The sequence below is a fragment of the Sciurus carolinensis genome, unplaced genomic scaffold, assembly GCF_902686445.1.
Source record: "Sciurus carolinensis unplaced genomic scaffold, mSciCar1.2, whole genome shotgun sequence".
NCBI classification, from domain to species: Eukaryota; Metazoa; Chordata; class Mammalia; order Rodentia; family Sciuridae; genus Sciurus; species Sciurus carolinensis.
Genome location: NW_025920213.1, coordinates 242,734 through 254,551, shown reverse-complemented (window position 1 = coordinate 254,551; position 11,818 = coordinate 242,734). Strand labels below are relative to the sequence as shown.

Sequence of the window (11,818 nt, the reverse complement as noted above, 5' to 3'; positions counted from 1 at the left end):
GTAGGGCAGCGACCTGTTGGGGTGGTTCAAGGACGGTGTGGCCCAGTGGTGGAGCACCTGCCTCGCACCCAGGAGGCACTGGGGTCAAGCCCAGCACCCCATGAACAACTAAATAAACAAAATAAAGGTATTATGTCTGTCCACAACTAAAGATATTTTAAAAAAAGAAGTGGTTCAAGACTGGAGGGAGGGGTGGACGTAGTGACGGCTCTGTAGCGGAGGCTGGTGGCCTGGGAGAGGGAGGCCCTGGCAGGAGGGCACTGTGGTCGGGCAGAGGTGCCGACAGCCGTGGACCCTGCAGGCCCCTCACTGTGGGAGGGTGGTCGGAGGCCTGGCCCACCTGCTGGTGGACGGACAGATCCCGTTCGGGAAGCACGCTCCTGGGAGTGCCACTCTCCTCGGTCAGAGTGGCGAGCTCCGCGGAGCTGGGGGCAGAAGTTCGAGAGGGGGACTGAGTTAAGCTTGTCCCGGGTCGCGCGGGACACGGGAAGTGTGTCCTGATTGAGTGGCGTCACCGCAGCCTCTTCCAGGTTAGTGGTCAGCATGGACGGCTTTCCACCAGCCACATTCGGCAGGGCCCAGGGTTGAGGCTGAGGAAGCTGGCCTCAGCCAGGGCCGGAGGGCTGCGGGGGAGCCAGGGCAGGATGGGCGAGGACACAGGACCGTGGCTGTGGGGCCAGGAGACGGGAGTGAGCTGGACGGAGGCGTCGCTGCTGGACGCTGCTCGCCATCTCGGAGGGCAGGGAGGGTGCTGCTGGTAGTGCCCTGGTCCACTCTGACCTCCGCAGTGGCTGAGGCAAGGTGGACAGAGGCCGAGAACCCACAGGCCCGCAAGGTGGTGGCAGTAAATGGGCAGCAGACCCCCTGCAGCAGGGGCTGGTGATCTTGGTGGCTCGCGACTCTGGGAGGGCTGGTGCTGTGGTAGTCCGAGCCCGAGGTCTCCAGCGGGGAGTGGAGGACCGGGGCCTAGAAACGGCCGGAGGTGCAGGAGTACACACCTGCCCATCATGCCCGGTCGGGCCTTGGGAACGGAGTGCTCTGCTCCCCAGGGAGGCGGGGTCCTTGGGGAAAGCCCGTTTCTATGTGAGCAGGAAGATCTGCGGAGGTGTGGGAGGACGGTTCAGGGCAGGGCTTTGGGAGGCAGGGAAGGGAGGCGGCGAGGACAGCAGGCTGGGGAGTTCCCATGGGACTCGGGTATGGAGGAGGGTGACTGTGAACAGCCGGAGGGCACGTGGAAGTCGTGCCCTGTCTACAGACCATGGTGGTGGACTCCGGTATGGAGGAGGGTGACTGTGAACAGCCGGAGGGCACGTGGAAGTCGTGCCCTGTCTACACACCGTGGTGGTGGACTCCGGTATGGAGGAGGGTGACTGTGAACAGCCGGAGGGCACGTGGAAGTCGTGCCCTGTCTACACACCGTGGTGGTGGACTCCGGTATGGAGGAGGGTGACTGTGAACAGCCGGAGGGCACGTGGAAGTCGTGCCCTGTCTACAGACCGTGGTGGTGGACTCCGGTATGGAGGAGGGTGACTGTGAACAGCCGGAGGGCACGTGGAAGTCGTGCCCTGTCTACAGACCGTGGTGGTGGACTCCGGTATGGAGGAGGGTGACTGTGAACAGCCGGAGGGCACGTGGAAGTCGTGCCCTGTCTACAGACCGTGGTGGTGGACTCCGGTATGGAGGAGGGTGACTGTGAACAGCCGGAGGGCACGTGGAAGTCGTGCCCTGTCTACAGACCATGGTGGTGGACTCCGGTATGGAGGAGGGTGACTGTGAACAGCCGGAGGGCACGTGGAAGTCATCCCCTGTCTACAGACCGTGGTGGTGGACTCGGGTATGGAGGAGGGTGACTGTGAACAGCCGGAGGGCACGTGGAGGTCGTCCCCTGTCTACACACCGTGGTGGTGGGCTCGGGTATGGAGGAGGGGTGACTGTGAACAGCCGGAGGGCACGTGGAAGTCGTGCCCTGTCTACAGACCGTGGTGATGGACTCGGGTATGGAGGAGGGTGACTGTGAACAGCCGGAGGGCACGTGGAAGTCGTCCCCTGTCTACAGACTGTGGTGGTGGACTCGGTATGGAGGAGGGTGACTGTGAACAGCCGGAGGGCACGTGGAAGTCGTCCCCTGTCTACACACCGTGGTGGTGGGCTCGGGTATGGAGGAGGGTGACTGTGAACAGCCGGAGGGCACGTGGAAGTCGTGCCCTGTCTACAGACCATGGTGGTGGACTCCGGTATGGAGGAGGGTGACTGTGAACAGCCGGAGGGCACGTGGAAGTCATCCCCTGTCTACAGACCGTGGTGGTGGACTCGGGTATGGAGGAGGGTGACTGTGAACAGCCGGAGGGCACGTGGAAGTCGTCCCCTGTCTACACACCGTGGTGGTGGGCTCGGGTATGGAGGAGGGTGACTGTGAACAGCCGGAGGGCACGTGGAAGTCGTGCCCTGTCTACAGACCGTGGTGATGGACTCGGGTATGGAGGAGGGTGACTGTGAACAGCCGGAGGGCACGTGGAAGTCGTCCCCTGTCTACAGACTGTGGTGGTGGACTCGGGTATGGAGGGAGGGTGACTGTGAACAGCCGGAGGGCACGTGGAAGTCGTCCCCTGTCTACACACCGTGGTGGTGGGCTCGGGTATGGAGGAGGGTGACTGTGAACAGCCGGAGGGCACGTGGAAGTCGTGCCCTCTCTACAGACCGTGGTGGTGGACTCGGGTATGGAGGAGGGTGACTGTGAACAGCCGGAGGGCACGTGGATGTCGTCCCCTGTCTACACACCATGGTGGTGGACTCGGGTATGGAGGAGGGTGACTGTGAACAGCCGGAGGGCACGTGGAAGTCGTGCCCTGTCTACAGATTGTGGTGGTGGACTCGGGTATGGAGGAGGGTGACTGTGAACAGCCGGAGGGCACGTGGAAGTCGTGCCCTGTCTACAGATTGTGGTGGTGGACTCGGGTATGGAAGGAGGGTGACAGTGAACAGCCGGAGGGCACGTGGAAGTCGTGCCCTGTCTACACACCGTGGTGGTGGGCTCGGGTATGGAGGAGGGTGACTGTGAACAGCCGGAGGGCACGTGGAAGTCGTGCCCTGTCTACAGACCGTGGTGGTGGACTCGGGTATGGAAGGAGGGTGACTGTGAACAGCCGGAGGGCACGTGGAAGTCGTGCCCTGTCTACACACCGTGGTGGTGGCAGGACTTGGAAGTGGGCTCCCGTCTCTCCTCTCCCCAGAGGGTCCTGGGCAGGGACCGGAGGTTCCTTCAGGGACTTGAAGCCCAGCCTCTTAGGCAGCTTTCTGATGTTGTCCTGTCTACCTTTAAATCGACAGGTCCCTGGTGATCATCAGCACTCTAGATGGTCGGATTGCTGCCTTGGACGCTGAGAATCGCGGTAAAAAGCAGTGGGATCTGGACGTGGGATCCGGGGCCCTGGTCTCGTCCAGCCTCAGTAAGCCCGAGGTAAGACGCTTCCTTCCGCCTCAGCTGCAGGCCTGGTGGTGGCGAGACGGTGCTGGCCTGGCCTATAGCGCTGACCCAGGTTTGAGGCCAGGCTGCTCTGTGGGCGGCACCTGGTGGGCAGTCCTCAGCTCTCCTTGCTTCAGCCACAGCACCTGCTGCTGAGGAAGGGCCGGGCCTCGGGTGAGGAGGTAGAGTGCCCGAGGAGCGCGGTGCGCCCGTCAGCGCAGCGTGCCTTCTGAGCTGTGGCGCAGGCGGCACTTAGCCTGAGGTCCCTGGAAGGAGACAGATGCAGAGTGGGGCCTGAGCTTTTCCAGCCAGAAGTTCGTGCTGCAGGGCGCGTGATCACCGTTCCCCACGTTCCCCCTCAAGCGCGTGTCCTGGTTGTGTCTCTTGAAACTCGGGACAAGTTGGTTTCTTGCAGAAAGTTCATACTTGCTGGTTCTCAGCTCTGCAGCTGCCCAGGTGGTGAGTGCAGATCCGAAGGCACTGCCCACAGCTGCTCCCACGCAGGCTCCGCGACCCCAGGGCTTGGCGTCCGTGTGGGTGCTGGGCACCGCCTGCCTGGAGGGGGTGTTCCCTGTGCAGGGTCAGATCCTTTCAGGAGCCTCATCCCCACCATTTAAATCATGTAAGGAAACCCAGCCTTTGAGCTGTGACTGCGCGGAGACACTGCCCGTTTCACAGAACGCGCTCAGTCCTCAACCAGGGAAGGGCTGCGGGCACGCTCCCGGGCTGGTCTTCTCCTCCAGTGTTAACCAGCACTGAGCTTGGGAAGGCCGAGCTGAGTGGTGCAGGCGGAACTTTCTGATGGAAATGTCACCAGCCACCCGTGTGTCATGACGACTTCCCTGCACCCCAGAAAACCCGCCTGGCCTCTCCTCTGCTGCACCAGCAGAGCCCAGGACAGCAGCACGGCCACATTTCCCGCCGGCTGCGTGCGGAGCCCGGGCTGGTCGCAGCATGCTGACGTGCCTGCTGGGGATAGCAAGCGTCTGTACTCTGAATTATCAGTGCAGACAGAGGTCTGGTTACGAATCACTTAAAGCAGTCCAGTATCGAGTGGCAGGCAGGGGAGTCTGCTGCAGCCGAACCTCGTCCGCTTGCGTTCTGCTGGTTCTGCTTAGGTGTGCACGTTCTGCTTTGTTTTTTAAGCTAGACGTAAAGGCCGGTCAGCGGAATGAGAAGACTGTAAGTACTTACGTCCCAGGTAATTTCAGTGTATTGTGGTGGTGCAGAGCATGTGCATGTGCACAAATTGAAACACACACACACACACACACACACACACAGACAGGTGAGCTGCTGGTCTGCAAAGCAGGACGGGAGTGGCTGGGATAACTCAGCCCGCTGAGTGTGTTGGACTCTAAGCAGCCAGTCGAGCTCAGAGGCTTTCTTACAAAGGGCCAGCGAGTAGCCGTTGGTAAGCTGCGTCCAGCTTCCCAGCTGGGTTACGGAGGCTCTCCTGCCCTCGTGTCCCCCGCCCTCCCATCCCAGCCACCTCCCCCTTGGACGCACGCCTCGACCCGCTGAATCGAGCCTGTTTACCAGGCACGCTGTGCACCTTACAGCTACAAATGGAAAGCTCACCAGCCACTTTCATACAAGAATCCTGAGACCACTTTGCATTTTCCAGATTTAAATTTTCTGTGTCACAGGAAAAATAAATAGCAATTCTGAAGACATCGGCCTCCTGTGACCGCCTGATGGCTTGGAACGTTCCTCCGGGGGCGTGTCTGGGTGGTCTGGGGGCCGCGTTGCCTGGGAGGTTCCTGCAGGCGCTCCAGCCTCCAACCCTGCGCCTGGGTCCCACTGACTGCAGCTCCCGGCCGTCCTCCGGCTGGGGCATTGCTCCCGTTTCGTAAAAGCAGAAAGCTGAGGCTCGAAGCCGGAGGCCTACGATGCGCAGGGACAGCCCGGGCTGGCCAGGCTGTGTGGAGCCGGCCTGCTCTGGAGCCGTCCCACGCGGCCACAGCCCCTTCACGGGCCCAGGCTGCTCAGACCCTTCAGGGCCCTTCTGTGCCCTGAAAATTCATCCAAGGCTCCCAAGAGCTTTTTTATCCATGGATTATTCTGTTTGTAAGATTAAAAATTAAAATGAATTTCCAAAAGATTTACTGATTTATTAATAAATAACATCTGTTACATGATAACATAAATAACATTTTTATCAAGAATAACTATTTTCCAGTATGAAAATATATAATGGGAGAAGTGGGATTGTTTTAAATATTTGCAAATCTCTTTAATTTCTGGTGTAACAGAAGACTAGATTTTTGCATCTGCTTCAGGGTTAGTTGTGTCTCATTGTTGTTCCGATTGAATCATATGAAGGGAAGCTCAGCCCTGAGTGTCTGACGTAGCTGGAGAAGGGAGGAGCGTTTCAGCAGCCTTCTCAAATGGGGCGGGTGGTCCTTTTAGACGCCACCCTGAACAAGCAGAAGCTTCTCAAGGGTCGGTTCTCCTGTGCATCTGCGACTGTAGCAGTGAGGGTTTTGTGCTGTGCTACGTGAGCATCCTCGTCTGTCTAGCCTTTTACTAGGCCTGCATGATTTTCCGGCATTGTTTGGAAAGCACGTGTTCACTGAGGTACATAGATCTGCAAGTGTTGACTGTTTCCTCACAGGGTGTCCAGAGGTCTTGTTATTACTGACTGCACCAGAAGAATCTTATTTATTTTTTACTGTTACGGTGCTGGGGATTGACCCCCCGGCCTCTGCGCGCTGAACAAGTGTCTGTCTCTGAGCTGTGTGGGAGCCCCAGGGACGCCTTGGAGGGCTGAGAGTTCTCAGCTTGACATGGCAGACACAAACTTACAGCAGTCAGAATCGCACGTAAAAACTTGAATGTTCTTTAAACTGAGAGTCTTCTTGATTCATTTCTGAGGAAGTGTCTGCCGTATACCGGTCCCATAATCATTGTTGTCTCCAACGCCTGTCGGGTGCGAGAGGAGCTCCAGGAACAGGATCCCAGCCCCGCCCAGCCCTGCCCAGCTCAACTCTGTCCAGCTCAGTCCAGCCCTGTCCAGTCTCAGCCCCTGCCCGGGCCTGTCCAGCTCAACTCTGTCCAGCTCAGTCCAGCCCTGTCCAGTCCCAGCCCCTGCTCGGGCCTGTCCAGCTCAACTCTGTCCAGCTCAGTCCAGCCCTGTCCAGCTCAGCCCAGCCCTGTCCAATCCCAGCCCCTGCCCGGGTCTGTCCAGCTCAACTCTGTCCAGCTCAGCCCAGCCCTGTCCAGTCTCAGCCCCTGCCCGGGCCTGTCCAGCTCAACTCTGTCCAGCTCAGTCCAGCCCTGTCCAGTCCCAGCCCCTGCCCGGGCCTGTCCAGCTCAGTCCAGCCCTGTCCAGTCCCAGCCCCTGCCCGGGCCTGTCCAGCTCAACTCTGTCCAGCTCAGCCCAGCCCTGTCCATCCTCAGCCCCAGCCCCATACAGCCCCAGCCCCTGCCCAGGCCTGTCCAGCTCAACTCTGTCTAGCTCCGCCCAGCCCTGTCCATCCTCAGCCCCAGCCCCATACAGCCCCAGCCCAGACCTGTCCAGCTCAACTCTGTCCAGCTCCACCCAGCCCTGTTTGGCCACAGCCCTGTCCAGCCCCTGCCCTGCCCTGCCCAGCTGTCTGTGCCCAGAAGCCAGCGCTGTTAGCCAGCACTGCCTACCGTCAGTGCGGACAGCCACAGCGTAAGGGGCAGTAGTGGCTCATCATGAAACTGACCCTCTGCGCCCCTCCAGGAGGACCTCACTCTGAGAAGTGCTGACCCGGCTGTCAGGCACTGAGGACACCTGTGAGGCTGTGAACACAGCAGGAGGGGAGCGCGTGTACCTGAGTTACCTGTGCTCGGTGAGGAACCGCTGTCCACATCCGGGAGTCGTGTTCAAAGCGGAAGACACCATGGGCACGGCCAGGAGCTGCCCTGACCCGGAGGAATAGAGAGAGGACACGTTCCAGACCTCCTGGAACAGGTTCCTGAAGCCCCGGGCCTGCCCGGCGACTGATTTCCTGTCTGAAGCCCGTTGTTGGGCTGGAAGGGATCGCCAGGGCAGGGGCAGGAAGATGGCCGTTGGGGTGCAGCAGTACCTGGGGGGGGACACAGAGACCATGGCTCCCTCGACACCCACCGCTTCCCGTCGCTTCCAGCAAGAGAGGTCTGCAGTTGCTGAGGCGACTTGTCCATCTAAGAGAAGCTGGAGGACGAGGGATTCAGCGTTTAAGGTGTTGATCAAGCAGCTGCTGGAGGGGCCCTCGGGCGTCCACTGGAGAAGCAAAAGCAGCAGGCTGTGTGTCCTCCGTCCTGCAGGATGCCTGGATCCGGGGGCTCCTGTGCCCGTCTCGATGCCTCCGGCACCTCACTCTGTGAGCTGGCTAGATCTTTTCATCCAGTGCAGCTTCGCGCTCCTCCTCTGTAAGATCACAAGGTTGGGCTAGATCTCTAAAGATCGCTCTGAATCAGGTGTGGTCACGTTTCCTAGGGGAGTCTTGCACGGAGCCTCTTATGGGGCTTTTAAAATAAAGAAGGCATGAACTCGTTTGAATCTCCTGGCCCGCTGGCTTGCTCTGACGCCGTTCTGGATCCAGAGGCGCAGGGAAGGTCGTCTGCTGCTTTCCTGGGGTTTCGGGCCTGTCCGTGACAGCTCCCGGGCGGGGAGACAGCTCTTCAAGGACAGGTCTTGCCTCGCGTGGGAGGGGGGGTGCTGGGGCTCAGCTCCCTTGCCACTCTGCTGTTGGCAGGGTGTCCACAGACGCCCTCAAGGGTCTTTGTGCAGAGTGGAACCCGCGCTAGCACGTGAGCGTCGGGGCGCCACGGCCCCAAGGTCCGTCCCTGCGCGCCGCGGATGTGCCCTGGCTACCAGGCCTCGTAATTTCTGTCAGTTAATGGCAGCTAAGGGTTCTGCCTTTCGTTTTCAGCAGCCCCGCTGAGGTGGAATCTGTTCTGCTTTTCTCTGATGCTTTACATGCACGTCCAACCTTGAAGACGCACTGGTGATGTTTGGCTCTGGTTTCTCGGATTGTCTTGAAATTTTGTTTTATAAGGTGTCAGTATAAGTTTTCCTGGGGGGTCTCTGGGTGACCTTTGCATCACACTTCTAATCTGTGTAGATAAAGTCCTTGAACTGCCTCCTTTATGTCTTGCAACACACTTACAAGTGCAGACCTTCTTGTCTCAGAATCTTTGTAAAGAATGCTGTTGTGCGGGTATAACTCATGCTCAGGCGAGACCCTCGTTCTTTCACTAGAGACTCCACCTTTGTTCCTGTTTTTTCTGTTCAGATGCCCGTCTTTCCTCCTGGAAAGAACAAGCCACTCTGCTGGAAGTCCACCCCTGGAGCTTGGGGTGGCTTTATCGGGCATGCTTCTGCTTCCCAGGGGCACGCCTCTGTTCCAGGCAGGTGCACAGGCACCCAGGCCTGTCCCCCGCTCTGCCCCGCACGGTGCCTCTGAAGTGGCCCCTTTGTGTTTGCTGACGTGTCCGTTGGCAGATCTTGGGGTGCTGACTGAAAGAGGATCTGCCGTCACTTTGAGGATTCTCCACCTGTGCTGAAGTCCTTTTGCATTTTTCCATTTGCACACTGAACTGTGTCATCTGAGAGCACTTTATTTTGAAGAATGTCAATTATGTAGCAAGCCAATATTTCAATAATTGCTTGGGTTAATTGCTTTTCTTTTAATTACAGACATGAGACGGTGCTTAGATTTGATTTTGTTTTGTGAGTCCCTTGGCAGGGCTGAGAGCAGAGCAGGGCTGTGACCTAAGCCAGTTTATTCTAGCATGCGCGCTGCCCGGTGGGAAGTCGACTTGACCCTCTGTTTTTGAGAAGCAGAGTCTTCGTGCACATCCTTTGTCTAACTTCACAAATGTGTCTTCATCCAGGCAAAGGCAGAGATGGCTGTTAAATCAGTGTGCTCTCACTGTAGGTGTGCAGGGTTCGTTTCAAAAGCTAGTCTGGTGCTTTCCTCCAGCTCTTCTCTGGGTCGACCAAGGCGAGGAAGGAGAACCGGTGCCCTCCTACCTCCCTGCTCTTCGTTCTTGAGCAGTGATTCCCAGCCTTGAAGATGATACGCACTGGCTGGTTCTGGGCTCCTCCTGTGTCCCGTTAGGCTGTCTCTGGGGATGTGTTCTGGTGGCGCTGCAAGCTGAGCCCTGCTGTCAGGTGCGCCCCCTGGTGGTCAGCCAGACGCCCTTCCCTTCCCTGACCCTGGGTCGTCAGCCTTGTATTCTCCCCATCAGTCATTCTGGCGTTTCCAGGGAAACAGAAACAGTATTTCCACAGCTTTCCTGGACCTGAGTAGCCAATCCTGCCCCTGTTTGTGTCATCGGCTCACCGGGGTTCAGGGCTGCTGTTTTATGTCCCATACAGCATATCCTCTTTGGAGAATTGAAATATGCAGAAATTCACCTGTGACTTCTCTTTGGTGTTGGTTTTCCTTAGTGATTGATGAAGTCTTTCACAGTTCTTCAGAGCTTTGGTGTTAGTATCAAAGAAGCGTGTTCTGGCTGATAAGAGATTTTTTAAAATTATTTTTTGTCGTCAATGGAAATTAGTGCTGAGATTTGAACCCAGTGCCTCACACATGCTAGGCAAATGCTCTACCACTGAACACCACCCACCCTAGAGATTTCCGATAAATCACAACCTGCTGTCCATTTGATATGTCTAATTGTGTATTGGTTTTGAGGCCTTGTTTTCTGCTGTTGAGCTGGGGTCTTGCCGTGTTGCCCAGGCTGGCCTCAAACTCCGTCCCACCCTCCGGCCTCAGCCTCCCAGGACAGGCTTGTTTCTATGTCACGACTCCACAGTTGGGAAAGAGCTGGTTGGACATGACTAAGCTTCCCGTCTCTTCTCCCCTTAGATGTGCCTTTGCAGCAGCTCTTTGAGAACTAAAAAGCTTTAATTATTTCTGAAACTTGGTATGAACGAGCCACGTTTCTCCTGAAGTGTCCTTGTGGATGATAGAGCGAGGCCTGTGGTGAATCACAGGTGGTCAGACGTTTCCAAGTTAGAGCTCGTACTTACCACGCGTGCACCAGAGTGCAGTCACCTTAGGAGTCAGAAGAGCAGCCCCGGCCACGCCTGCTGAGCCCTGCTTACCGTCCTTGGCCTGCACGGTGATGTCCAGCCTGTTCTTAGCCCTTAACGTGCCTTGTGAGGCACGTGTTCCCGTCCACCCCGTCCTTCAGGTAGAAGGCCGGGCTCAGAGTGGAGGAGGTGGGGGAGGTGGAGAGCCAGGCTCTCTGGTCTGCACACCCACCTCCCCTCCCCTGCCCCTGCTCACCGGTTCCCACTCGCTCTGCTGTAGCTGTGATTCTGTGCCTGCTGTATCAGGCGCGCCGTGCGGCCCGGGCCTCACCTGCGTGGTGGACAGCCCAGCACATGGCCCAGGCCCTGCCCGGCACACCCTGAGCCAGCTCATCCCGGGTGGTGCTAGTGTGGCCAGCGAGAGGCCTGTGAGCGCCAGGCACACAGCGTGGGACCACCCGAGCAGAGGGACCAGAGCCCGCCAGGACAGCTGCACACCCTGACTGGGCCCCACCTGTCCACCTGCCCTCCCCCACAGCCCCGTCTCCGCATCTGCTCTCAGGGCCACCTCTGACTGCCCCACAGGTGGGACACTGAAAGGCCAAAGGAGAATTTAGTGGTGAGTGAGGAACAGGACTAGAGAGGAAGATGGCCACTGTCACAGTGACCGTTGGAGCCCCGACCCTTCAGAGTGACAGTGAGCCCCGACCCTTCAGATGTGACCGTGAGCCCCGACCCTTCAGTGACCGTGAGCCCCGACCCTTCAGAGTGACCGTGAGCCCCGACCCTTCAGAGTGACCGTGAGCCCCGACCTTTCAGTGACCGTGAGCCCCGACCCTTCAGAGTGACCGTGAGCCCCGACCCTTCAGAAGTGACCGTGAGCCCGACCCTCAAAGTGACCGTTAGCCCAACCCTTCAGGTGACCGTGAGCCCGACCCTTCAGAGTGACCGTGAGCCCCTACCCTTCAGGACCGTGAGCCCCGACCCTTCAGAGTGACCGTGAGCCCCGACCCTTCAGTGTGACCGTGAGCCCCGACCCTTCAGTGACCCGTGATCCCCGACCCTTCAGAGTGACCGTGAGCCCCGACCCTTCAGTGTGACCGTGACCCCGACCCTTCAGTGACCGGTGAGCCCCGACCCTTCAGAGTGACCGACCCCGACCCTTCAGTGACCGTGAGCCCCGACCCTTCAGTGACCGTGAGCCCCGACCCTTCAGAGTGACCGTGAGCCCGACCCTTCAGTGACCGTGAGCCCCGACCCTTCAGAGTGACCGTGAGCCCCGACCCTTCAGAGTGACCGTGAGCCCCGACCCTTCAGAGTGACCGTGAGCCCCGACCCTTCAGAGTGACCGTGAGCCC

General features: G+C 58.6%; 1 protein-coding gene across 1 annotated transcript in view; it reads left to right on the top strand.

The window, feature by feature from the left end:
• The first annotated feature begins 3,327 nt into the window (after positions 1 to 3,327).
• Positions 3,328 to 11,818, top strand: part of Eif2ak3 (eukaryotic translation initiation factor 2 alpha kinase 3) — a 58,108-nt gene continuing 49,617 nt past the window's right edge. Inside the window, exon 1 of the mRNA XM_047538006.1 lies at positions 3,328 to 3,457. The gene's annotated coding sequence lies outside the window, so the exon portion shown is untranslated. The remainder of the gene's footprint in view (positions 3,458 to 11,818) is intronic.